Source organism: Urocampus carinirostris, chromosome 10 (genome assembly GCF_059441175.1).
Source record: "Urocampus carinirostris isolate Australia breed hairy pipefish chromosome 10, RoL_Ucar_1.0, whole genome shotgun sequence".
Lineage (NCBI taxonomy): Eukaryota > Metazoa > Chordata > Actinopteri > Syngnathiformes > Syngnathidae > Urocampus > Urocampus carinirostris.
The window spans coordinates 27,405,049-27,432,479 of NC_142358.1; the positions used below are offsets into that span (position 1 = coordinate 27,405,049).

Below are 27,431 nucleotides of genomic sequence, written 5' to 3' on the forward strand. Positions count from 1 at the left end.
AGGAGTTCTACTGTAGAAAATGAGGTAAGCTTTAACTTGAACTCTCCTTACTTTTTATTTTAAATGTAATATACTTGCATGAGTCACTCACAAAATTCTATCGTGTTATGAAAATTTATGGAAAATGTTTATTCAGTACAATTTACAACAACAACATTATATTAAGTTAATAAAGTTTTGTCAATATGTTGATTATTATATTAGCTAGCTAAATGTTGATCAACTGAAGAGCTACTGCTATGTTAGCTAAAATAGAGTTCCACCCTGTTTGGTTCCACCCTCTTAGGTCTATGGACCTAACTGGTGGGGTTGGGGACCGAAACAGGGTGTAAATTAGGTCGGGGAATGATGATAATAATAATAATAATATAACTTCATAAAGTTTAGATGTATTTGTTTATAAACAAAACTTTTTTTTAAATAAGCTTTTCGGGTAAAATGTTTGCTAAGAAATTGCAGAGTGTAAGACATTCAGTATCACTGATTAAGAAAACAAGCTATAATTATAATTGTATCCATCCTTGAGCTTGACCACTATATATTTTAAGTTTTAAATATATTAGGGTTGTAATAACATAATAAAAACATGAAACACAGAAATGACACCAAAATGTTGCTGCGAAAATAATTAACCAATTAACTCAAAAGCAAGGATGTAAAATTCATTTTAGCTAGGGGGCAAAAAAACTCACAGGGGCTGGACTACTAGGTTAACAGTGAGAGAGAAATAAAAATATATAGAGAGAGAAAGGAAATAGAAATATATATATATATATATATATATATATATATATATATATATATATATATATATATATATATATATTCATTCATTCATTCATTATCTGCATCACTTATCCTTAGTAGGGTTGCGGGGGTGCCTAAGCCCATCCCAGATATCTTTGGGCATATATATATATATATATATATATATATATAAAAACTCACCAAAATCAATAAAATAACAAAATAGGAAATACTTAGTACTGCATATGTGTCATATATGTGTGACTATCGTAAATAAATATACATGTGAGAAAAAAACAAATTAATTTACCTGGTACGGTGGAGTGGCAGAGGGATGCAGAAGGGGGAGGAAACGGTGGATTCAAATGAAAACTGATTTCAAACTGTTAAAAGTGTTGTTGTTGTTGGGCTCTGTGCAGCCCTTTGAGACCTTTTGTGATAAAGGGCTATACAAATAAATATGACCTTACTTGACTATATATATAATTCATAATATGTTACATACTACTCCTTTTGAATAAAAGCATCAATAGACAGGTAATACTCCATTATGAAAAAAAGGTCCATGCTTCAAAAAAAATAAATACTGAATGGCTTGCCTAACTGTTAGCTTGCCAATACTCACTATTTTTTTGTTTGGAATGATTTGTGCACCAAATCAGAATCCTTGGTCTTACTATCGCCCTCTACCATGAGGCAAGTGAATCGCTTGCCTCCCTTTGCACATAAAGATGGTGTTCACAATAATACTATTTGTATTAATAATAATTGAAATAAAATGATGAAAATTTTAGCAGCCTGAAAATGAAAATCTAAAAATTGCAAAGTTAAATGAGAAATAACTTTTAACACTGAATAAATATAACCTTTTAATACATTTTTTACTTTATATTTCCATTATGACAGTTGAGGCAATGCCTCACCTGCCTCTCCCGACAGCAAGCCATTGTTATGCTCATATGATGATGATGATGAATCATTTTACCTCCAAAGTCATCACAATTCAGGTGAGATTAAATGTATCATATTAGTTTATCATCAAGCTCACATATACAAAGTGTGCAAGCGTTTTGCCACACTGAACATCATTATTATTATTTGCAAAGATTGGAATATTATTGTAATTTCTTTAAATTAAGTAGCTTGTCCTACAGAGAAGAACTAACTAGACTGTTTTTTCCTCATAAGAAATTTTAATCTAATCTTTAATCCAAGTATTCATTGTGAGTTTTAAGTTAATATACATATTATTTAAATGTATATGCTGGTAGCACATATTTGTATTTATACTTGTATCTCACAAGAAAGAGGCACCACAAACACCAATGAGCTTTATTAGCATGCTGAACGGTAGATAAAAGTGATATTATGTGAGTCCTCTTTTTTTATTTCATTGGCTTTCTTTTTTTCTATATAATTTTATGCTCTGTCATGGCAAAGGGATCCAATCAAATAATGCAATACCTCTCATAGAAGATTCATTAATGATAAATCCGTCTAAATTAACGTATCTCTTAATTATTATTATTAATTTATTTATTATAATTCTTCTTATTATTATCATTATTATTATGTTTGCAGGTAGCCCAACCGCCCAATCATTTTCTCAATTAACTTAAAAAAGGACTGGACGGAATGATCGATACTAATTATAATTACTATAATTATTGATATTATTGAAACCATACGAAACGGTATCAGAAAGTCAGAGGTGCAGTTCAAACAAACATTAAACAGAAATAGCATATACATTTAAATAGAGACGCAGACTTCAATAACCACCACTGTTGGCTGGGAATGATTTTTAAAGTTGCCGCAGTTTCTTTTAAATTCACATGGTGGTGGTAGTGTACCACATAAATCCTCAACTCACTCCCCTCTATAATATGTCCTCAGATTGGATGTTTAACTTCATGTTTTCTGATAGAAACATTATGGCCATCAATTATATTTAGGAACCTAGCATTATTTTCCTCCACTATAAATTTTAACCGTCACATATTTCTAAATACGTAAATGAGTGAATACTTGAATACTGTACATCCAATTTGAGACAAAAAAGAATCACGAGCCCTTGAACTTTCTGTGCTTTCATGATCAATCACAAAGGGTAATTAAGAAACTTAACAGTTTTTGAAAATTATGCATATTAAATCACCAAATGTTTAGTTTTATTGACTATTTTTTACCCAGCCTTCTGATTGACTGGATTTACACCTCAGTATATGATTAATAGTACAGTACTAAGTTTTCATTCAATACATATTGAAAATGCACGATAGACGGGTGGGCGACACAACAGTTGGGTCTCCCTCATGACGCAGGAGGTGTCTAAAAGGGGGCGGAGCTAAGGGGCTGGGAATCCCCTCTTCTGTATCAATCTCACAGAAAGAGTCAAGAATGTGAGTGCTCTTATCTCAAGCCACCTTCTACTAAGGGGGATATGACTCCGATTTATACATAAATATATACCCGAAATGACCAATAAACCTTTGGTTTATCAATTGTATCTTAATTTTTAGAAGGTGTTTACGACAAACAATTTTTGGGAATTTGTCACTCTTCAGAGTTGTTCGTAAATAAACAGCCTAGGCATACGACTGAATAACACTGGTGTGTCACAGTTTCTAAAGTTACCTTTTATTACAACAAAGCTCATTTATTATTTCAAACATATTTGGATCTTACATGCCGTTTCCAGACCAGGGGGATGGTGTAATTGTAGCCTGTTCAGTCCTTTGAGACCTTTTGTGATTAGGGACAAATAAATGTGACTTGCAAATATTCAAAACTTCCAGGGATTACATGCAGTATTTATACCAAACATATTTTACGAAAAAAATCCCTTATTAATAACAGTATAAATATCTAAAGGTTGTTATATAAGAAACTATTTTCAATCATAAAGGGCTACAGTATTTTCTGACTTTTGTGTATTTGGATAATTGCATGGAGTGGCGGCGATTTACTCTTAAAACGACCACAAATGCAATCATGCTTCTATAAGGGTGAAAATGTATAAATAAAAAGTCTTTATTAGAGATCTCTTAAAAAAGCATCTCTACATCAGTTGATACGAAAGTTATCTGTAATTCAAGTGTCTTAATAAAACCAAGGTGTAACTTTACTCCACACACAAAAGTATTGTACCGTGACAGGCTTTCCAAGTATTTGTTGTTGTTTTTATTTGTTGCTTGCAAATACGTTTCTGATAAATGTATTAGTTGCAAATACGTACATTTGGTTATTAATGTTTTTGTGGAGGTTTTTTGTTTTTTTTTTTACTTAGTGCTTACCTTTATATTATTTTGAGAATATAATTATAAAGATTAGTTAAAAAAAACTTTATTATAAATAACATTATATTTAATTTAATTCTTATTCGAACACTGGAATGGAAACAAATTGGGTCCATGTTCATGAAGGCTTTGCTCTTCAGCCTCTGCCTTTTTCTGTCGCTAAATGAGTGTGTGTACGTGTGTTTATTATTTTGTGATCAACACACTCTGTAAAGTAGGAGAAATTGGTCCGCGCATAACGGATTGCTGTTGACATTTTTACAAGTAGAGTGAATTATCTTGCGTGCTTGAGGTTTTTTTAATTGTAGTGTAAACATGGTAAATATGAGAAAAGGACCGTTTCAAATAAAGTTAAAATGCCGACCAAAACCCTCTAAAACATGACAAAACATGAGTTTATTTAGCGCATATAAGACTAGGTTCACACTGCAGAGTTTAATGTTCAATTTCGATTTCTTGCGTTAAATCCGATGTTTTTGTGAGATCGTTCAATGCACTCATGTTTGTGGAAGTACTCATGGATGCTCATATTAATTACATCCAAAAGCTCACTTCACCCCATTGAATGCTGCCCATGTCGTGGGATTTTGAATGTAATTATTGTTACCACTGGAGGATACTATTGCCTTAGGAATGAACTCCAGCGACTTGTTGTGAATCCGCAACGCGATGATGCGTGAGTTACAAAATAAACAAGTGTTTATCGTCTATAAATGAATGATTTAATGACACTCTGTGTTTCGTCCATCGTGGTCCCGCCTAATTGAAGCCAGAAAAATCACATCCGCTGCCTTTTGATGATGTGCAGGTCGCACTAATGGGTTTCGTCCATTCAGACTGAAGTTACATTTCAAAAGATCGGATATGTATCGGATTTAGAACCCATAATGAAAGTGGCCTGGGTGTGGTTTGAAAAAAAAGCAGATATGTGCCGTTCAGATGGACTTTAACATCAGATACAGGTCACGTATGTGCAAAAAAAAAAACAAATTTCCCTGCAGCGTGAATCTAGCCAAAAAGAGACACATACGAGAACACGCCACAGAAGCAACTTGACAGATGCTGCAATATGATTTCAGACAGAAGATGGCATCATCAAGTAGAATATTTTGAACACTTTTAAAGACACGATCCACAGTACCTTGCGTGATACTTTGTCGCAATCATGGACCAAAAACTTTAAAACTAGCCGCGAAAAATGAGAAGCCTTATATAAGCCTTTTAGAAAGGGCCCACATACTGTGACTACTTTTATTCGTTTTAAAAGGTTAATAATGTGTCTTGTTTTGTCCTGCAGAAACCCTGTATTTTTTCATTTTTATACATTTTTCAAAAATCACAGGGGAGCCACAAGGGAACATCAAAAGCCCAACCTAGCCCCCTTCTCTGCCTTTTAGGCCTGGCCGCAAGTGCTTTTCTTGATGCAGAGCGTTTTGTTGAATGATTTGCGCAGATAAAAATTCAGGTGTACAACTGAGATTTTACCGTCATTGACGCACAGACACATAGGCAGATAATGGGCAGGGAAACTGTTTAGCCAATCAGAATGCAGAACACAATTTACAATGAAAATTCGCAAAGTAGCAAAACCGAGATAATAAACAGCGATACAGCAAGGGATTACTTGAGCTTGTTTGGTGAGTGATAAAACTAAAGTACTATACTATTGTGTTCCAACAATTCTACTTTGACGTTACCAATTGGATGAGCAGGTGGATTGAACCCACTGGCTGTAAGCAGCTTGTCCCTCACTGCCTTTATCAGATGGTATTGGGTCAGGTTGATGATGCGCAGGAAGGTTAAAGTTGATGATGCTTGTGTTGTGTTTATCTGACCCACTTAATTTAAAGCCAGACAGGCAAATTGTGACCACAGGGCATCCAATCTAGCTTTGTTGTAGTCTGCGACTCTGGTCAGTCTTGGCCCAACGTCACACAATGGCCGAGGTCACAGGTCCTTGGAGACTGCGGGCGAGAGGGATAATGACTCAGTATTGAACTAACAAGAGTCTGCTAGTATTGGTTTCAACAATGTACTCATGTGTTTCTGACAATGCCAAAAAGATCTACGCCATTATGTTCTCTGGTTGCAGAACGTAAGACCAAAACCGGGTCTAAAAGCATCTCCTCTCATCTGACAAACAACTTAACTACTTGACAGTTAATAGAAAAGGGTGTTAAACATGACATGTCAACAAACATTATGATGTCTATCCATTGACGTGCGCACAAATTTATTTTTACAAGTAAAATTATATAGATAGTATAGATATAAAACAATTAATAATATATAAATATACCTGTCAACCTCAACCAATTGCTCCCCTTATTAATGATAGCAATTCCCATTATTAAGTGATCATAGACCTTACAAAGAAAACAGACTGAAAATAAAAACATATAAAATATTGAGAAAACATAAGTTGAGAGGTATGTATAAACATGTAAAATACAATTTGAATTCATTATACATTTCCATCAATCCATTTTCTGCACCGCTTATCCTCAGTAGGGTCGCGGGGGTGCTGGAGCCCATCCCAGCTATCTTTGGACAGTGGGCAGCGGACACCCTGAGCTGGTTGCCAGCCAGTCGCAGGGCACGCAGATACATACAACTCACCCGCTCATTCACACCTAGAGACAATTCGGAACGGCCAATTAACCTGACATGCATGTTTTTGGAAAGTGGGAGGAAACCCACGCAAGCACGGGGATAACATGCAAAGTCCACAAAGGAGGTTCGGTCTCATGACCTCAGAACTGTGCCGCGGACGCACTAACCACTGCGCTGCCGTGCTGCCTTAATTATACACGTTTTTTGTATTTTATACAGCAAGTTTTAAACCGATTAAAACCACGATGGATTACAGTATCAGCTTATACTATAAAAATTGTAGATCTGTACATTTTTGTAACAAATATCTACAATTAACTGGCAACCAGTCGAGCGTGTCACCTGCTAAAGGTCCAATGTCAGCTGGGATGGGTACCAGCATCAATTGGAAAACTAATGAATGAATTGGGGCTGCAACAACTACTTTGTAAAATTGTTTAAAATTGATGATTAAAAGCAAAGGCAGCTAATAAGATTATCGATTTGTTGTATCAAGTTATTTACAAGCCACCTAGTACGTTATTATAATTTAAATAAATGTGCACCATTCCATTGAGACGCTTTGTTCAGTAGTGCCACTTTGGTCTGTTACCTTTTTTAAATACTAGATATTGTACAATGCATCATTAAATTAACATGAAAGTTTAATCTTCCATCCATCATCTGTACCGCTTATCCTCAGTAGGGAGCCCATCCCAGCCATCAGACAATGGCCGAGGTCACACAAGTGGCAGTGGGCAGGGGACACCCTGAACTGGTTGCCAGCCAGTCGCAGGGCACACAGGGACAGACAATTCGCTCGCTCATTCACACCTAGGGACAATTTTGACCGGCCAATTAACCTGACATGCATGTTTTTTGGAATGTGGGAGGAAACCAGAGTGCCCGGAGGAAACCCACGCAAGCACGGGGGAGAACATGCAAACTCCGCACAGGAAGATTGGTAGCTGGATTTGAACACATGACCTCAGAACTGTGACGCACACGCGGTATCCACCGCCCCGCCGTGCTGCCTAGTTTCAACTTTGTTTCGTTTAATATTTCATCATGAAACAAAGTTAGGAACTTTCAAGTGAGCAGAGTGCTACAGAAATACAGAGAGAACAAAATCTCAAAATAAGTTAATTAAATTAATAAGGTATAAATAACCATTATAATAACAATTATATGTTTAACTCTACTGAATTGGCAAATTCTTGAGCATGTATCATTTTAATTTTGGCACTATTTATCATATTCCAAAATGTAACCTCAAAAAAACAATATTGTAGACTACATTTTGAGAAGTGGGGTTCCTTACATTTTTTATTATTTTTTTGTAGATTAAAAAAAAATCTACACGTAAATAGAAATGTATTGCTTTTTTTTTCGTTTTGTATGATAAGTGCAAACATAATATGATTTTCGGATAGGGTGCTAAGAAAAAGAGTATCTTACATAATAGCCGGGGTATAGAATACATTTCTATGTATTTTTGACTATTGTCAATTTTATTGACAAAGACTCGTATTTTTTTGTGTTTTCTTGGACACAGGGTACGATTTAACTTTTTAAAAAGACACTATCAGACAATATTTTCCCGTAGTGAAAACATTTAACACATTTACCTAACACGCGAAAGGTCACTGGATTGAGACCAGGTGGAAACATATGTTGGCTTTGGGTGCATGCCAACAGCCTGTTCTTGCCCAAGACACAATAAAGGAAATGGTGCCGGGACTCTTACTCTCAGCCAAAAGGCCAAGCTAAGGTCCTAGCATTAAAGCCTTGCTACGATCATTGCGAATGCACCGTTCCCGGAGGTACTGCAATACCGGGCCGATGCGTGGAGTGGATAGAGCAAGCTCTTATTTCATCTCCGGATTGCAAAAATCAAGAACAGATACTACACTTGGGGGTTTTTAAGGGTTATTGTTCTATCTTCGTTATTCATTATCCATTATCCGTTATTGGTCAGTTCATAATACGCTACAAAGCCTAGGAGCCGGGACACTTACTCTCAGCCAAAAGGCCAAGCTAAGGTCCTAGCCCTAAAGCCTTGCTGCGATCATTGCGAATGCACCGTTCCCGGAGGTACTGCAATACCGGGCCGATGCGTGGAGTGGACAGAGCAAGCTCTTATTAAGACAACATGCCAATTATTTAAAAATCTCACGGCGAGTACACAGTTCACAAACCACAGCCAGCAAAAAAACGGAAAATGATACCGGTAGTTAAAATTTGATCCAGACCTGCAGAGTCCGGGTCCCGTTAAAAGTAATCCAAGGAAAAAAAGTGTATATTTCCAAAGGTAAGGGTGGGAAAAATATACATCCACTATTGTCTGCCGTGTCCACAAACACTCACCTTTACCGGTCCCCACTTCCCGTCATCCCCCGTCTGTTACGCCCCTTCTTTTTAATTGGTCAGTGCAAGACTTATCAGAATAAATGTCCAAAATAAATACCTTACAAAAATATACAGTTGCAAATACATGTTATACATGGTTACACATATTTACAAAGAAAAACGGTACACTGAGAGAGTTTTCAAAGCTTTAATGATAATATTATAACTTTCATCCCAAACCGTGCCCGTGAAAGGTAGCAAAACGCTACTAACAATGCGCTCACAATCCAGTCAGCGGGTCTGTTAAAAAAAAAAACATATTGTACATGGAGAAACCTTGGAAAACTGTTCTTATCTTCCTCCCTATAACTGACGCCATCAAATTTGTCCTCCCTCAGTATGGGAAAAAGACTTTGTCATATAGATTTCGTCCCACGCTCCCTTATTCAAAAACATGTTAGCAACACGCTCGAAAAGTATAGTTTGGGTGCCGTAGCTCCGTTTCCTTCTTTATCGGACTGCTCGATTGCGTTCAGCTTGTAAGCTGCGTCATGTGCCTTGAACTCGAGCGCCGCTGGGGGCTGTTAGGAAAATTTACATAAATTGGCCGCATCGCTGAATAAGCCGTAGGCTTGAACGTTTGGGAAAAAACTAGCGGCTTATAGTCCGGAATTTACGGTAATTGTGTTATGGAAATCAAACCTTTGGTCTGACAATAGGTCTTACATATGGATTAATGAGTTTCTTCGTCTCTTTCTCTCTATATATGTGATTTATCAGGTTTAGGTATCGCTCACTTTGTGTTTACGTGTATGTTCGATACCAATAAATTATTGCACTTTAATTGCATTTTTTGCAAATTTTCTTCTATCTGGTGCCACAAAATCATTTTAACAACAAAATCTTACCTCCTGTTTTCATTTGAATTATCTGTATTTCCTCCCCCCCACACTCCTTCCATCTATCAGCTGGACACAAGCACTTCTGGTGTGTGCAGCCGTTGCTTTGACTTCTCATCATATTGACCTATTGCTTCACATAATCTATGACCTCAGCGGGTCAAGTCTGCAGCCGTCTGGACCTCCTCCACCTGACCTTTATCGCTGCCCTTCAGACAGTCCGGATGGATTACCCCGCCCCTGTCCACAAGATTACATTGTTGTTTCAGTCGAAGGACGTTGAGAAAAATAGTACTATAGGCAGTGTGTAAAGTCAAGTCAAGCCACATTTATTTGTATATCCCTTAATCACAAAATGTCTCAAAGGACTGCACAGGTTACAATTACCTTGTCCCCTGATCTTAAACTAACATGCGGGCAAGGAAAAACTCAAAAACATCAGTATGAGGAAAATGAGAAACCTTTTTCCTCACAAGTGGTATTCCCCCTTCCAGGATGACCAGGGTGCAATAGATTTGGCATTGAGTATTTTCTGCACAGAAATATTTACACATTAGTTTTTACTGAAGCATTTCTCAAAAAGATCACAACATGACTCAAGATGGTTTAAGTCTAAGAGAAAAATTCAGATGCAGAAGGAACTTTGTATTTTCTCCATACACTCCTTGTCCTCATTTGTGATAGGAATTGTCTTTTGAATTAAATTTCACTGTACAAGACGTTTTGACATTTTATTTTTGGATTCGCCCTTTAGTAAATACTGCATACCAAATGTTTCGAACCAGTGGCATCCCCAGACATCAGTCGCAAGGTGGGCCAGTCAAATGCATGGCAGGTGGGTGGAGGGGGCAGAGGGCACAACTTTTATTCTCCCCCCCCAAAGAAATTACACAGCATAAAACTAACAAACAAAAAAAGCAAAAAAAAATTAAAATCATTCAATCAATCATTTTGTTCGTATGCTATGTTTTTGTCACATTCCAGTCTGCATGAGTTCCACAGAGTTAAACAAACTATAATAGAAATAAATTGAATTGTTAGTTTTTTTGTTTTTGTTTTTTTAATTTTCAATACAAAGGCACAGTTGATGAACAATACAAGAAAATAAATCTTAGTGAAAGAAAGACTATTGAGGAAAACAAACCCTCAATAATCAATATTTAATATATTTAAATCATTATTTAATAGTGAGCCTCCGAAAAGAGCCCCAGCCCTCCAGCTTAGACACACTTTTTACGCCATTAACTTATTAGTTTGGCACCCATATGGCTGTTTTTTCTACCATGTGGCCTCTGAGCTAAAATGAGTTTGACAGTGCCGCTGTGTAGTAACAATATGATTAAAGAATTGGTAATTGCACATTATCCATGTTTAAATGTCAGGTTATTGGGTTTTATTTCTTTTTGCAAGGAGTTTTAAAACTAAATAAATGCAGAATCTCTTCTTCCCAATTCAGAATTATGAAAGAGGGACTTTAGTATTCTTGACTTGAGATCGGGCGATAATGGACAAACACGAAGGTGGAGACAAACACAGCCATAATCATGCGAGGGAGGGAAGACAAGAACAAGAACAAGAAAGGAAGTGAGTCTGTTGTGAGCATGCCCAGTAGAGCTCGCCTTCCAGTCCCCAACCTAGCGTCTACATTTGAAAGAAGGCTGCGTTTACTTTTGTTGCCCCCCCCTTTCTCCCTCACTCTCAACCTTCTCCCCGTTAAGCCCTCCCTTGCTCCCTCCCCATTATTTTAATTTTATCCAGGAGTGTGTGGAGAGTTGCGTGCTATGGCTGAGCAAGAGGATATGTAACTGACCTGAAGTGTAAAGGAGAAATTACAAGAAAGAAAGTCAAAATGAGTGGTTGAGGATAGACTTAACCTCAAGCTTGTTTTGCCACTCTTCGTCATCCCTTATTTTTTTGCCGCTTCAGACCAACTTCAAGAGGCTGTCAGGAGGGACGTGGAGTTTGAAATCTGAGAAGTGAAGCAGGATGAGGGTCCTACCGGGGATGTCTTTGCTCGGCTGTTCAGGTCAGTACAAACAACTACACGTGTCTGCTTATAAACTCTTTTGCTACCTGTAGTGCCAAATAACAGCTGAATTTTCCATAATAAACCAATGAATAAGATCTGTTTCTTGTTGATGTTATGGTAAAACCAGTTTGCATGCATGCACATGTTTCGTACAAGACAGTCCTCTGCAAATTTGAACCACGTGGATGTGATGAAGGGGTAAAAGACTCAGATGATCAGTTTGGAGAGTAATCACGTGGGGGATTAGAGCACAGGTTAAAAACCAGGATTTTGCCTTTGCAGCTCTTGCTGATGTTTACGTATGGGTTTGAATAATGTGTGTGTATATGTATATATAACATATCCATCCATTATCTGCAACGCTGATCCTCAGTAGGGTCGCGGGGGTGCTTGGGCTCATCTCAGCCGTCTTTGGGCAGTGGGCAGGGGACACCCTGAACTGGTTGCCAGCCAGTCGCAGGGCACACAGACAGACAACTCACTCGCTCATTCACACCTAGGGGCAATTTTGACCAGCCAATTAACCTGAGATGCATGTTTTTGGAATGTGGGAGGAAACCGGAGGGCCCGGGGGAAACACACTCAAGCACGGGGAGAACATGCAAACTCCACTCAGGAAGGTTTGATCTCATGTCCTCAGAACGCGTTGGCCACTGCACCGCCGTGCTTCCCATATATTTATTTTTTCAGGTTGTTCTGTAGACTTACATATTTATTCATTTGAAAAAAACAAAAACAGGATTGATTTAAATCCATCCATCCATCCCTTACCTGCACTTCTTATCCTCAGTAGGGTCGCGGAGGTGCTGGAGCCCATCCCAGCTATCTTCGGGCAGTGGGCAGGGGACACCCTGGATTGGTTGCCAGCCAGTCGCAGGGCACACAGACAGACATAATCTATGACCCCAGCGTGTCAAGTCTGCCTAGGGACAATTTGGACGAGCCAAATAACCTGACATGCATGTCTTTGGAATATGGGAGGAAACCAGAGTGCCCGGAGGAAGTCCACGCACGCATGGGGAGAACATGCAAACTCCACAGAGAGGCTGGTAGCTGGATTTAAATCCAATCGCAGGGCATACAACTCACTCGCTCATTCACACCTAGGGACAATTTGGACTGGCCAATTCACCTGAAATGCATGTTTTTGGAATGTGGGAGGAAACCGGAGTGCCCGGAGGAAACACACGCAAGCACGGGGAGAACATACAAACTCCGCACAGGAAGTCTGGAGCTGTATTTGAACCCCGCAGGAGGTTCCCATGACATGAACTGTGCCGCACATGTGCTAACCACTGTGCCGCCGTGCAGCCCCATTTTAGATATCTAGTGGTCATATATTATACAATGTACCATTAATAACTTAAAGGTGATGTCCGTAACGTCAAAAATATTGTACTTGTTGACGCCATCTTCTGGCTGAAATCATTATTGCTGACTTTGTGGCATGCACACGTGTGAATGAACTCTTTCGTTTTCATCTTTTTGGGGGTTTGGGTTGGCATTTGGACTATATTTGAAATATGCATTTTCATACTTTTACAATCTTCATCCTTGAATACGTGAAAACAACCATCACGCACGTAAAATCTCTTTCCACCATAGCAGTAATAATTTAACTATTTGAGTTTATTTCTAATTGTATGGTATTTCTTCTCAATTTATAACGAAGTAACAATCACTTGGCAAATAATAGTTCATAGTTTTACCCCGACATCAGAAAGTTTTGCTTTTTTTTGTAATTATAAAATATTTTTACTTCAATTTATGACTGTATTATACTCATATTCCAAAGAATAAATAATAATTTCACCCAATTCTAAGAAAATGCTATTGATTTTAGTTCTTCTTTCTAACTTATATTTATACTGATATTGTTAACTCTTTACTTTTACTTCAATTTATGACTAGATGGTATTTTAAAAAAGGCAAATTTGTCTCTTTTAGTATTTAATAAAACCTTGTAGGCAGAACAACTGTAAATGATGTGAAAATACGTCTATGGCACTGAATGAGTTAATCGAATACGTGATGCCCGCTCTCTCTCTGTCTTCTATCAGAGTCATACTTCAAAGATTTGTCTCTGTAGATTCCCCAGCATGCCTTGGCACTGAAAACGATATGACATCTTTGGCCCCTTGGGGCAGGTTTATCATTTCTTAGATTTTGAATTGAGCCACTCTAATACAAAGGAAACAAACAATGGAGGATTATACAAAAGCTGTTTGTAGCAGACCTCTGCCAAGACTAAACAATAATGATAATAATAATAATGATAGTAGGGTTTTTAAGGCACAAACTGTCTGGTTTGGTGTTATTTTTTTTATATTGATTTGAACAAATTTATTGACACTAATAACAGCAAACAAACAATGTGAGGTTTGAACAACCCTTCTCGACAATCTTAACAGCAATCAATCATATTCACAATTTCGTTATATCTGGCAATATGACTTTTTAACATATTTTTCTGACATTTTTAACATCTTTGTTAGTGTCAATAGGTCTTTTTTTTAACAAATGTATTGACACTAATAACAGCAAACAAACAATGTGAGGTTTGAACAACCCTTCTCGACAATCTTAACAGCAATCAAGCATATTCACAATTTCGTTATATCTGACAATATGACGTGACAATATGACGTTTAACATTTTTTTTCTGACATTTTCAACATCAATTAAACAATGTCAGAGTTATTATCGACACTTAACATTCACAACTTCCTTATATCATGTTCTAACAATGTGAGGTTTGAACAGTAGTTAACCAATGTGCAATACTATTGTGCAAGGGCATAGCTCTGTCTATTGAACTACTTAGAGCTGCAGGGTACATTTAGTTATTTAATTTGGATGTTCACATTTGTATGAAAAGTATTGTCATCCAGTGTAATGTTTAATGTGAGTTCTTACTTTTTCACAACTGCTACAAGCTGCAATTCTATTCCCACCAAATGGAGTTTTTCAATAACTAGATTGCAACATTTCTGTAACATTACATCTTAGTTTTGGGTGCAAAAATGAAGCACCATGTAATGATGTCATCATCTTTCGAAATGTAACAACACCTGAAGATGTAATCATCAGGGTTTCTACTCATGCTTAAAATCTTTGAAATGCTTGAATTTAATGCTTTTCAAGTTATGAAAAGTGTTTGAATTTTGGATGAAGTGATTGTAAATGCTTAAAATGCTACCATGTATTAACATGAGGCCGAGACCACTCTGGTTGCTTCGCTTTGCCATTGCATTTCTTCAAATTTCAGGACCTTGTCAAATATAAAATAAGAAAAACTTAGACTGCAGAAACAGCTCGTGCCTAAGATCGAGATACCCAGTGCTCGTTTTTGTATTGTAACTAACGGTTTCCCTGTTTTTTTGATAAATATTTCCACACAATATGTCAAGCATGAAAGGACCATGGTACAGTACGAAATACCAAGTGCGTCCTTTTCAGGGAATGTTTTTACCTTGTTCAAAACTGAGAGGTTTTTGGAGATTTTGTTTTTTAAGTGTTTGATGTGGGGTTTCCAAGACATTTTGTTATCAATAATGACCCCTACAATTTTATTTTTTTCACTCACATTTTCAATTAGCACATCATCAACCAGGATAGGTAATAGGTTTTGTTTAAAATTGCCAAAGCACATTACTTTGGTCTTACTTACAGATAATGATAATCTGTTAATGTCCATCTATTTTTAATTCACTAATAACAGTCGTTACTAGCTCAGTATAATCATTGTTACCATAAAAATAAGTCTGTGTTGTCTGCGAACAGAATGAGCCTAAGTACCTGAAACACTGCAAATATATAGTTTATGAACACATTGAACAGTTTTGGTACCAGCACACATCCCTGTGGAACCCCACATGAAATACAAAGATTGCTTGAGCTGTAATGTCCCATGCTAACATATGATTCCCTGACTGTTAGGTAACTCTGTAACCCATTTCCAGTATTTCCTCGAGTTCCATTTTTTTCAAATGCCTTAAGATTCACAAAAATACCAACTGCACACTTTTTCTGGTCTAGTGCATTCCTTTTTTCCTCTTGTGCCTCAATTATCGCCATTGAAGTGGTTCTTAGCTTTTGGAATTTATAATGACCTTCACTTATTATTTCATGTTTATACATATACATTATTAGAGTAATCATACATTAGGGAATAATACCAAAATGTATTTCACACTAAAATATTGAAAATAATCTTTTATTTTAGCTATGGAAACATAATCAAGTTTTATACACGGTGCTCTATTGCTACTTTGCAATAGTTTTTGTAGATTCACAGTATTCCGGATTTTCATTAATGTTCAATATGTGTCATTTGGAAACCAATTTTAGGTTAAGACAAGCACCTTCTTGCATTAAACATTACGGCTCTGTCAGCAGCTCTATGTTTATCCCACATTCTGCTCGCTAGAATTGGCACTTATCAACTGCAAAAAAAACAGTTTTGAAAGGTAAGGGGCTTTTTGTATAAGCTTTAACATAAACAAAATCAGACTCTCCTTTGTGACAATTCATTTATTGGGGGATTCTTTGAACTATACGCAAAATAAACAAGTTTTACATGATCAGTTTTGATGGGAAAAATATACTTTGAGATGTGATAAATCTGCAGAAATGCAATGATTAATTCCAATAATAATAATAATAATAATAATAATTTCCTTTGTATTGTCATTCTTTGTAACAATGTACACAGAACGAAATGTCGATACATCTGACCCGTTGTAGAAGTTAATATATCTATATGTTTATATGTCAATATTTTCATAATATTGGCAATGTTATTACATTGTTTAGCTTGTATACATTTTTGATTGTATTTAGTGTACAATATATTAAACTTTCGATATTTTCAAGAAATGATTACATTCTTTAGTGATACTAAAAATAAGCGAGTGTTTCAAAAGCCTGCCTTTGTCTTTATTCTCCCTCATACTATCACAGCTGACTTTCTTTAATGTCTTGTTTCAATTGGCTACTCTGCAGTGATATATCTGTAGATCTACTCTCCGAGTTTTGACCAATTCAAAAGCACTTTGTGTTTGCATGCTTTTACCGTTATTTTAATGACAAATGTAACACACTTCACGGTTCACACTCTTCTTATCCAAGGATATTGTGTTAACAGATTTCAACTTGTGTACTAATACGGTGGTTTGGGATTACAGGTATATTATGAACTCCATTAGCAAATGGCTATCATCATGCTTCAGCAACCTCACAAATCATCTTATTTCATTTGGTCTGATATCTTTTGACATGATACTACTGAGCCTTGCAGAGGTGTTTAAAGATGTATTTGCTTCCAAACTGAGCTCTCTGAATCGGTGTAAGCCACTGGACTGTTCAGAAACTGATGCTTGCAATAGGCGTGTTAGAACAATAAAATCTTTTGAGTTGATGTACTGAATAGAATTTCTTCATGAACCAGTTTCACATGGGCCCCCCAACATGCTTGGGAATTATAGAGACTTTCCGTCAACACCCCCCCCCCCCCCCCCCCTGCATCAATGCTCGATACAATGTGGTTAATTGACAAAGCGTTTATCTCAGCTTGAAACAAGAATTAATATGTCAATGGAATGAAGAAGTATTTAATTCAACCAGTCACCAAAAGTACAAAAAACAAAGAATAAAACACACGGTGAAATTGAATTATTTAGCCTCCCATGTTTACAAACTCTAACTTTTTCAATACCATATCATGCTTTTGTCTAAAATGTCATTATTGTTTCGTAAATCAAACAGTTGTATCTTGTCACCCTTTAATGAATATTGATTTGCAAAAACGTGTAAGAAGGTCTTTATTACTACCCAGTATGATTTGAATGTTTTGTTTTTCAACACAGCTGATTAAACAATCAACTCAGGGAGTTGTGACCAAGCCAGATAATGGTCTTAATAATTTCTTATTTTAAAAGTCCGGTGCATCATTTGAGGTGTCCTTAAAAAGTTGAAAGTTACATTTGTCCTCTATTAAGTATGTGTGAACAATGCCAAACTGAGTTCAAAAGCCCATATGCTTTATTTTTCACTGTACTTATCTGCTTTTAAAATACTTTTATCAGAGTTGATGAATGGAGTCTGGGGATAGTGCTGGGGAGTGACATCATGTTCGTCCCCACAGGTTATTCCCCCAATTTTGATTCGACAGTGTTGTATGAAAATTGTGAAAGTATAAAAACGCCTGCTTCTAGTAGTGTCCAAGCGCCAACATAAACCCCCAAAAAGATGATAAAACAAGAGTTTCTTCAAGAAAAACACATAGTTGCTCGCTCATTATTATTGAGCTGACTGAGGCTGCCATCATGACTTTAAGCCAGGAGATGGCGGCAGAGAGTACCACAGTTAGAACTTCTGTACAGCTCCTTTAAGTAATAAAAGTAAATATACACAATGAAGTTTAAACCATACATCCCAAAGAAACATCCAAAATAGTGAATTATAGCTGGGATGGGCTCCAGCACCCTCGCAACCCTACTGAGGATAAGGGGAGCATATGATGGATGGATGAAACATGTGTAAAGCAACAACAAAAAAACAAAGTCAATATTTCAGGCAAGTAAAACACCCAGTCAAGGTTTACTTTTAACGACAGGTGTTTCCACTCAGGAGCATGTTTACCTGTCGGTTGATGGAAAGCCCCTGTGGATAAATACAAACTGCGTGACGGTTTTTACTTCGTGGTCCTGAACTTTGTCCCTCTGCTAATAAACAAATCATATTGTATTCATTTTTTACCTAAGTATTGTAAACAATAGCTAGCATCCTAAAATGACTGTCCAACCTATTAAAGGTAAATCTCTTTGCCGCCTATTTTATTTTGGTAGATATTGTCTTGTTCTTAAATTGACTTAATTCTGCTGTTGTCATTGCTGTAAAATCTCATTAAATCCTCTCCTTACATAAAGACTACCTTATTTATTACTGTTTGAAAACCAAAGAAAATTAATTGTGGAGCTTTTGTTTGATAATGCTCATGAGTTGTATACATCAGAAGCTGTAGGAGGGATTCGTTTTGAACATCAGGTTTACTCTGCTCTTTCTGGTAAAAATAAGTTTCCCATGCATTCTTCCCAGGATCACACCAGTGAGGCCCGGTCCAAGGCTTCATGATCCATCACGCAGCAGGCAGTCATGTTTTCTGAAAGACCCGTGAACTTGTTACCTCCCTCGGCCTGCCAGACTTAATGTCAGCCCCCCACTTTTTCCCTTACGTCCCCTTTCTGAGGTCTTTACTTCCCAATATTGTGGTCAGATTGAAATAATTGGGTCGCATTCAGTGCGGCTCGTTTCCCAGTGCAGCATCTGAATGGAGATATCAAGTCTAGCGTTGTGATTTCCCTTTGACCTCCCATTCATATTTTGGTCCTTTTGCCACATCCTGCCTCCCTCTGTGGTTGTGACGGGTCATCAGCATGACTCTATCTTCTTGTTACAATGGGAACTACAACCGTGGTACATTATCATACGCACAGTGGGTCTGCTGGCTTGGAGCTCCTTCTATAGATTTTTTTTCCTTTTGTTATTGTCTTGCATTCGCAGTTCCAGACTGTTCAACAGGGCATGCATTCAAAACGGCAATCTCAAGGGGCTTTTATTTCTTTGGCAATCACTTTTTCTGTTTTTCTCTGTAGAGTTTTACAATTTAATGAGCACAGAATATAAAAGAAAACTTACGGTTTGCTGGGTGATGAAGAGGCTGTCTTAGGATTTCTTCCGGCGGACCAATCCATGACTTCAAATAGGTTTCTCTCACCAGATACAAGAATAAGAACAATAGTTTAAATAAGATTCAGATAATTGTTATCAGCGGATATTTTGCTACATACACAGGTACTGTAAAAGCATTAATTATGATTTGTATTTGTGGCCGCTTATGTACCGTTTTAGATAAATTATTGAAGAAAAACTTTGCTACCTTTTAGAAAAGACGTTCAAAATAAACTCAATTTTGCGTTGGAGAAGATGACATTAGCTTTCAATGTAGAAGACTGAGATAATTCTTGGGCATAAAAAAGCTGCAATTAAGAAAACAAGCACATATTTTTTTCTGTGCAGAAGAAAAAAATTAAGGCTGTGTTGCATTAAATGTGGTTTAAGCCCTGTATATCTAGACGACAGTGTCGGAGCACCTTTGACAGCCCCATAAAGAACCATACCAGCCCAGATTGCAGCATAAATGTGAGAAGTTTTCTTTTTCTGTTGTTACTGGTGGTTTCTACGGTATCACATCAAAGTGCATTTACCTTTCGTTGTTCCTCGAGAACTAAAGTGAACTCTATCAACAAGACAATGAATCTGATTATATCAAACGGGAACTGTATTGTGTTGATTAGATATTTCCCCTGCGGTGAGATTCTATATAAATTGAGGATTTTGCTTGATTTCCGGGTGTAAATACTGAAATATTGTGAGGATATTGTAGGTATACAATAAATTACTGTCAAACGTCTTTTGCTCAAAAACAAACTAATTTATCCTCTTAGAAGAGCGTCTGAAATGTTCTCAGACGTCATTGTGGAGTGCATGCATTGTGGAAAGACTAGCTTTCAGTTTTCCTGAACCTGTGAGTTATCACACATGTTTGATACTCGGTCTTTTGCAACGTGCGTTTTCTTTTTCTTACAAAATGTGCCCCGCAAAATGCTAATTGCCACGTGATTTGCACCAGGTGTACGTTTGGCCTTACCTGCAAGATAATTTTCAGATTCCAAGTTGATGCTCGCTTTGTGTGCAAAGCAAAATGAAGCAATTTTTCAGACAAGATATTTGTTTGATAAAGATGAAGTTAGATTTCAGCAAAAATAAAAACTGTGCTAGTTTTTTGCACAACATACTGCAACACACTGTACAAATTTAATAATTAAAAAACATTTGGGGGAAAATTGTACTCCATTTTTTAGATTATAAATTGATGATACCTTGAACCTTGCTCTCAAACTAGACTAAAACTACGCTTGAACAGAATAATACAGGGTTCGTACGGGTGCTAGAAAATGTTTCAATTTCAATGTTTTGTTTTCAAAAATTGCAACGTGCTTGAATTTTGGATGAAGTGCTTATAAATGCTTGAAATTGTTGCCATGTTTCTTAACAAGTCTGCTTAGAAATAACACAGACACTGCTCTCTGGTGGCTTCGCTTTACCATTGCATTTATTCTTCCCTCGTGTTTAACTGCAGCTTGCACTAGTTTTTACGTGATTGTCCTACAAAGCGTCCAAGAGGAAAGGTGCATGTTACACCTAAATAGGACACTATAAAATGTGTATTAGTGCAAGGATTACATATTAATTATGTACCTTTATTATGAGCCATGCAATTAATTAGGGTAGTGTCTCCCAGTTGAAATTGTAAGGGAAATAACTTCTTGCAGATTGAAATGCCAGCTACATATTATTCCCTATTGAGGGAGGGATTTATCTCAAAAACAAATATATTCATGATTTACTTGGAAAATTGGCTTTGAAAGTCCTTAAAAGTGCTTAAGTTTGCCCTTGAATAAGGTCAAACCCTGTAGCATGACAAACACAGATGTATCTTTGATTATAGATATTTTCATGTGTACGTCACTCCTAAGTATACATCGTAAGAGCAGTAAACCCATTATGATAAATCATGGTACTGTACATCTGTCACCCCTTGCTCTGCACTTTGTTTTAATGACTGCTCCAGATTACATGCCGACATGAAATAGTGTGGGTGTTTTGGAGATGGCACTTGACTGTGTGGGAGGCTTCAGCGCGAACCTGCAAAAGCACTGATTTGATGATGGATGATGGAGCGAATGCCCCGGGCAGAGTTTATACTATGTATCAACTGTCACGGTTGTGTTTGGTTTACTACTTGTACAGACGTCAGCGCTGATAGGAAGTACTCTGGGGTGACATCAGACGAGGTCGTTTAGGTGAACGTGGGAGATCAGATGTTCAAGTTGTGTCCCTATGGCTTTCTTGCATGCTGAGATTAGTTGAAATATGTTTGGAGCTGCTTAAACCTCAAAGTTCAAAAACAATATTTAACAAAATGTGACCAGGTGAAGTTTTTTATTTTGTTTTTTTTAATCTGGATTCTGATATTCTTTCTTTGAAACACACTGAATTCATGCTGAATTCAAAACATCTACAAGTATTTCCCCCAAAAATATTTTGTTATATTGATATATTTCAGGCTTCAAACTTATTGATGAAAAACTCACAAAATTCCTAGGAATCAACAACATGTGAGATACAATCGTGAAAATAAACTAAATTTATTTAACACTGTATGTTATGCTAACAGATAAAGTAGGCATTGCAAAAATGTTGGCTCCTTTTGAGTTAATACAACCTATTTTTGCTGCTATCACAGCCACAATTCTATTTAGGTACGTCTCTATAAATTTTGCACATCTTGAAACAGAAATACTTGCCCTTACAAACAGATCAATCTCTTTAAGGTTTGATGGTTATGTTTTGTACATAGACTTTTTCGATCTTTCCAAACATGCTCAATGGGATTGAAGTCAGGACTTTGGCTTGGCCTTCTTACACCTTCGTATTGTTAGTTATAAACTATTCCATTGAAGATTTGCGGCCCACTTTCAGGTCTCTTGTATACTCCCAACAGATTTTATCAGAGAATTGCCATGTATTTGTCTGCGTCCATTTTTCTATCAATTCTAGTCCCGGCTGAAGAAAAGCAACCCCAAAGCACGACGCCATCACCACGCTGTTTGACGGTGAGGATAGTATTTTCAGGGTGATGTGCCAAACTTATGCCAAAAGTAAGGCTTTGCATTTAGCCCTAAAAGTACAATTTTGGTCTCATCTGACCAGAGCACATTGTTCCACACACTATCCGTTTCTCCCATGTGTCTTTATGCAAAGGCCAAACGGACTTTTTTATGGTATTTTTTTCCGAAAGGGCTTTCTTCTTTCCACTCCTCCATAACGAGCAGAGTTATGCCAAGTATGACTAAGTTGTCTTATGCACAAATCCTCCCACCTCGGATGTGTATGGCTGGGCCTCTTGGTTCCTTCTCTGATTAGTTTTCTACTTGTTTGGCGCAAAAGTTTTAGAGCCAGGTCTCGGCAGGTATTCAGTGGTTTTATGCTCTCTCCGTTTTGATATATCTTGCACAGTGCTCCAGGAAATGTGTAAATTTTGCGAAATCTTTTTGTGTCCCATTTCACTTTTAGAGCTTTTTTTGCAACTTGATCCCAAATCTGCCTGGTGTGTTGTTTGGTCTTTATAATGTATCTCCTTTTTAGAACTCTGAGCCCATCACAGAGCAGGTCCATTTAAACTGAAACTTAATGAAACACAGGGGGGCTCTGTTTGTCATTGTTAGTCATATAGTTTAACATTGGACAATTTAGAAGTCATCAGGGAACTTCTAGAGTCAGTTGGCTGAGGTGAGAGAATAGGGAGCCAATATTTTTGAAACACCTACTTTTGAGTTTTTTCGTTGTAAATATAATATTGCTGGTTGGATGGATCCTATAACCACATGGGTCATAAGGGGCACCATTTCCTGTGGGGGAACTTGGGTATAAGTACAGCCTGGCGGCGCCCATCCCTTTCCAAGCCAACATGTGTTTCCACCAGGTCTTGAATTGGGGACCTTCCGCATGTTAGGCGAATGTGCTAACCACTGCACTACGGAAACATGCAGAATGTTGTATGTAATAAAATGACTCCACTTCACGATTGTGTCTCAAATGCTGTTCAGTCATGGAAAATATTTGTAGTTTTTTAGCTTTAAATTTAAAGTCTGAAATGTGGACCTTTCCGTTGTGGTTAAGAAGGAGCTGAGCCGAAAGGCAAAGCTATCAATTTACAGGTTGATCTATGTTCCAAGCCTCTCCAATGGGCATGAACCGGGGGTCATGACCAAAAGAACAAGATCCCGGTTACAAGTGGCTGAAATGAGTTTCCTCTGCAGAGGTCTGAGGTCTGTCATAGTGATAAGGTAAGAAACTGTTCCGGGCATGTCTCAATGGCAGCAGGCCTCGGGGACAACCCAGGACACACGGGAGAGACTACGTCTCTAAGCTGGGAACACCTCGGGATCCCACCGGATGAGCTGGATGAAGTGGCTGGGGATAGGTTGGTCTGAGCTTCCCTGCTTAGGCTGCTGCCCCTGCGACCTGATCCCAGATCAGTGAAATAAATGGTTGGAGAAATAGTTGCTCTCGCCCCTTGTTTTTTAGTTCTGTATTTGCAAAAAGGGAAGCAGATTTATTATAGTGTTTTTTTCTAATATTAGACATTCATGTATACATTGCATGTACTTTACTCTCTTGTGCTTTAGGGAGGTTAAAATATGGCTTTCTATTTCCCAAACTTTTATTTGAGCTTAACTGAAAACTCCAAACAATACGCATGTCATAAAATAAATGAACGAATACATTTACACTCCCAAGTTGTGCAAATACTAGACTTACTTTTTTCCTAATCTGTATGGTAATTGGTTAACATCAACTTTCTAGGGTTAATTTACCTCATGGCTGAATTTAATATGGTACCCAGAATAAGCCCCAGAAAATCTAACCACAAATATTGCATATTGTCATTTATTTTACAAGCATAATGGCCCGGGGTTGTCAGGCTTGGTGTACAGGGCATTCAACTTGAGTGAGGTTGTTGGGGCTGTGGCTTGTGCTGACCCAACTTCGTCTCAGTTCACTCAGGATATTGTACTAAACCCTTCATCACACCATCCGTCCACAACTTGTTGCTTATTCTGCAAACTTTTGCACGCCTTCATCTCTTGTCCTCCGCAGTACTTTACATCTATCCTGGAGTTGAAAAATATTCTGATTATGGCCTGAGGGTCATTGGTGGCACATCTGGATTTTTGCAGGGGGGCCAAAAACATATGCTCTGTAACTTAAAAAAAACCCAAACTGAAAATTACTTACCCCTTATTTTACGTTTTGCGTGTGCACCCAAATGCAAGGAATCAAGAACAGAGACATGTGTGCTACAAATATGGCATTTATTAGCGATACCAAAGTACAAAAGTAAAAAAAAAAACAAAAAAACAACAAATGGTCACAAAACAACCAACAAAATTTCCAAACCAGAACCAAGCAACAAATAGACAAACTTGAAATAGAAAATGATCCGACCCAATGTGCTGTCCGAGCAGTCATTATAACGGTTAATGAAATTAGGAGCAGGTTTGGGGAAATGATGCTTAGCTGCTCAGCTGTGTGGCGTCTAGGAACCTCCCTTCAGTCAAGTGTGGGTAGAAAAGGAACCAGGAAAGGGGGAAAGTCATGCTTAGCACAGTACGGAAGAAATGGCCATAGTGTGAATCCACCCTAAAGGTAGTGAATTTTGCCTTTAACCAAGTTGAGTATGGAGCTAACTGTCTTTAATGATTTTTAAGTCAAAGTAGATTTTAATGTATGTTTTAGTTGGGCCTCCTAATGCGTTGTGACATTGGAAGACAAATTGTTGCGCTAACTCGTTACCTGAGATAACAATTAGTCAATTTTGCCACGACTCTGCTATTCCTGTCCATCACCATTTGCTTCCAGTTCCATTTTCAGCCGCATTCATATGTTAATAGAGGTCAGGAGATGAGGGGGTTCTCACGTTCAACGTAAAGCTCAGCTCTTTGTCCGCCCGTGGCTCAAGCTGCCGCCACAGAGGCCAGAGGTGAAATTGAATTCAACTCAAGTCCCTCGTGAGTCTGGTTTTGGTCTGGGCTGTGCACTGGGACTGGCCTGGCCTTTAGGGAGTCCTGACACCTGGCCAAGGCTACACTTCTCAGTCAACACTGGAGTCATATGCTTAGAACTGTTTTACTCTAACTATTTAGGTTCCCTATTTACGGTCTATATTAGACATGAGCATGCTCCTGTTTTTAGGTCAGGGCGTGTTAGCCATATTTTTGGAAGTAGCCTATGCTAGTAGTTAGTGCTGCAACTAACCTCTATTTTGATAGTCGAATAGTCACCACCTATTGTAATGATTAGTCGAATAATCGGTTAAAAATGAATCTTTTTCTTAACCTTAGCATGAAGTGGTTTTCTTTACAGACGCTCCCCTACTTACGAACATTCGAGTTACAAACAACAGTACATGCGAACATTTTTTACGGGATGTCAAAAATACCCAGACATTGCTGTAAATTAGATTTTTATTGTGTCCACCTTTTATCCGTGTAGAGGTCAGTGCTGTACTGCTTCTTTCCGCCGGGCGGCGCTGTGAGAGGTCACCCAGCATCCACCCCGAAGAAGAAATACGACTTCCTGGTTTGTGTGTATAGACACTGCACTGTATCTCTAGCACGCTAAGAACTTTGACATTTTTATTGTTCAATATCTCGTGCATCCATTCGATATGGTTGGTGTAAAGTGTAAAGAAGAGGCGAGCTGTTTCTTTTGAAATGAAAGTGGAACAAGATAGCTTGATGCGGTTGAGAAAATGGTTGGATCGCTTTTTTTTCTTCGACCACTTTTTACCACGCAGGAGGCGGTAGCCTAACTCTTCCGAAAGTAAGTTAACTTTATTTATATTTATAGTCAAGTCGTGTTTTTTTGAGTCTCAAATGGCTGCAAAAGGACCACAGAATGTCTATGCCTAATGTGTATCTTTGTTTTTCAGTAATATACTTTATCACTCAGCCGGCTTTGTAACGTTATAAAGCATATTATTTTATTAAATGTTTATTCTTCAGTTTCAAAACAATACAGGTTACTTTTCCAAGCCTTAAACATACTTATATAAACCTTAAACATACATTCTATACAAAATATAGCACTGAGGCAACTTACGAACAAATACAACTTACGAACGATCGTCCAGAACCTATCTCGTTCGTAAGTAGGGCAGCGTATGTATCTGGTACATGATAATAAACAGAAGAATACTTTTGAAAAATACATCTAAAACCATTTAGACGCTGTGCTTGATCAGTTGAGACATAAATCCATTATTAAACCTCTGTCCATATTTAGTGACAGGCAAATACATATTAGATCAAAATCAAGTGTAAATGTATTATCCCTGTAACCAAAAAAAAAAAACCCACACATTAGAAGCAGTACACCAGTAAATAAAACAAATATGATGTCCATTTTATGAAGCACATTCAGTGGTCAACCACAAAGCCTGTAACTAAAGAATTCAACAATTCTCAACAGTTTGAAACAAAACTGATTTAACTGACTTTTATTAGAAGCAACATTTTCTACCCAGTGTTCATATATGATTTTTCAACAGTTTCTAAAATGTCCTTTTTCCACAGTAGAGAGTATTTGACAGTCTAACAGGGGAAAGCGCGTACGCAGTCCCCCTTAAATGGAGTCCACCTGCAGTCTTTTAAATAAGTCAAATTATTATTGTAGGGACAGTGTGTGATATTTAGTCCCACTTTGTGGTACAAAAAAACTTTCATCCAGTAAAAAAAGATTTCTTTGAATACTTGGCAAAAATACGTTATATATCATACGAATGTTAATTTTCATAAAAAGGTCAAGAAATGCTGTTTTTGTTTGGCA

At 37.5% G+C, this 27,431-nt stretch overlaps 2 long non-coding RNA genes and 1 pseudogene across 2 annotated transcripts in view; 1 reads left to right on the forward strand and 2 right to left on the reverse strand.

Moving 5' to 3' along the window:
- Positions 1-26,722, forward strand: LOC148358569 (uncharacterized). Its single transcript, XR_015851600.1, has 4 exons — positions 1-24; positions 1,654-1,754; positions 11,813-11,912; positions 26,097-26,722. It is a non-coding gene; the product is annotated as an uncharacterized LOC148358569 (long non-coding RNA).
- The window catches only part of LOC148358570 (uncharacterized), a 38,523-nt gene continuing 15,497 nt past the window's right edge, over positions 4,406-27,431 (reverse strand). The window contains exons 2-3 of the long non-coding RNA XR_015851601.1: positions 19,614-19,685; positions 4,406-6,010 (exon numbers count right to left, since the gene is read on the reverse strand). This is a non-coding gene — a long non-coding RNA (uncharacterized LOC148358570). The remainder of the gene's footprint in view (positions 6,011-19,613; positions 19,686-27,431) is intronic.
- On the reverse strand, positions 8,440-8,682 carry LOC148358571 (U2 spliceosomal RNA; annotated as a pseudogene).